The sequence below is a fragment of the Phalaenopsis equestris genome, unplaced genomic scaffold (genome assembly GCF_001263595.1).
Source record: "Phalaenopsis equestris unplaced genomic scaffold, ASM126359v1 Scaffold000726, whole genome shotgun sequence".
Taxonomy (NCBI): domain Eukaryota; kingdom Viridiplantae; phylum Streptophyta; class Magnoliopsida; order Asparagales; family Orchidaceae; genus Phalaenopsis; species Phalaenopsis equestris.
In genome coordinates, this window is record NW_018165166.1 from 70,278 (window position 1) to 70,991 (window position 714).

Here is a 714-nt window from a genome sequence, read left to right on the forward strand (position 1 = left end):
TGTCCCGAGAGTCCAGACAATTAATACAGAAGCTCGCCGACGGGGAGACCGGCGAATGGACGGTTATGCGGGTTCAAATGGCGGTTTTTGGCAGTTTTTGGGCGGGAATAGTCTTTTATAACTAAAAAATTCAAATCCTAGTTCATATTTTCCCTCCAAAAATGAAGTGAAACTCTACTAATTTCATTACTATGACATCTTCCCCTGATAATCCTAGAATGCGAGTTTTCAAACGGTAAAAAATTTTTAGTGCGGAAGCGCAGTGAATCTTCAATAAGTTACTGATGAAGAAAAGATTGATCAAGAAATGAGGATTCATAAATCATGGATTGAATAATCCCACGACGAATATTGAAGAAACGATAGTGCGGCAAAGATGGGAAGTGTTGATCTACACTACCGCCGCTGTGGAGGTTCCTGTGGTAAAAGAATTTTATGCAAATTTACATGGAACAACCAAGGAGTTGTCTGCACGGATCAACGAATTATATATGATAGAGAATGTTTTTGTCTGCCACTATTCCAATTTCGTCCCAACGAGAAACTAGATGAATGAGATTTACCAATATTTAAGGGACGAAACTGACGACTGGAAAACAAGAGAAAACGAGTATGTTAGTTTTTCTGCAACACTTCTGAATTCCGTTTCGAAACATTGACACTTTTTCATTTCTGCGAAACTGTTACCGACAATGAAGATCGGTACAATTTGTA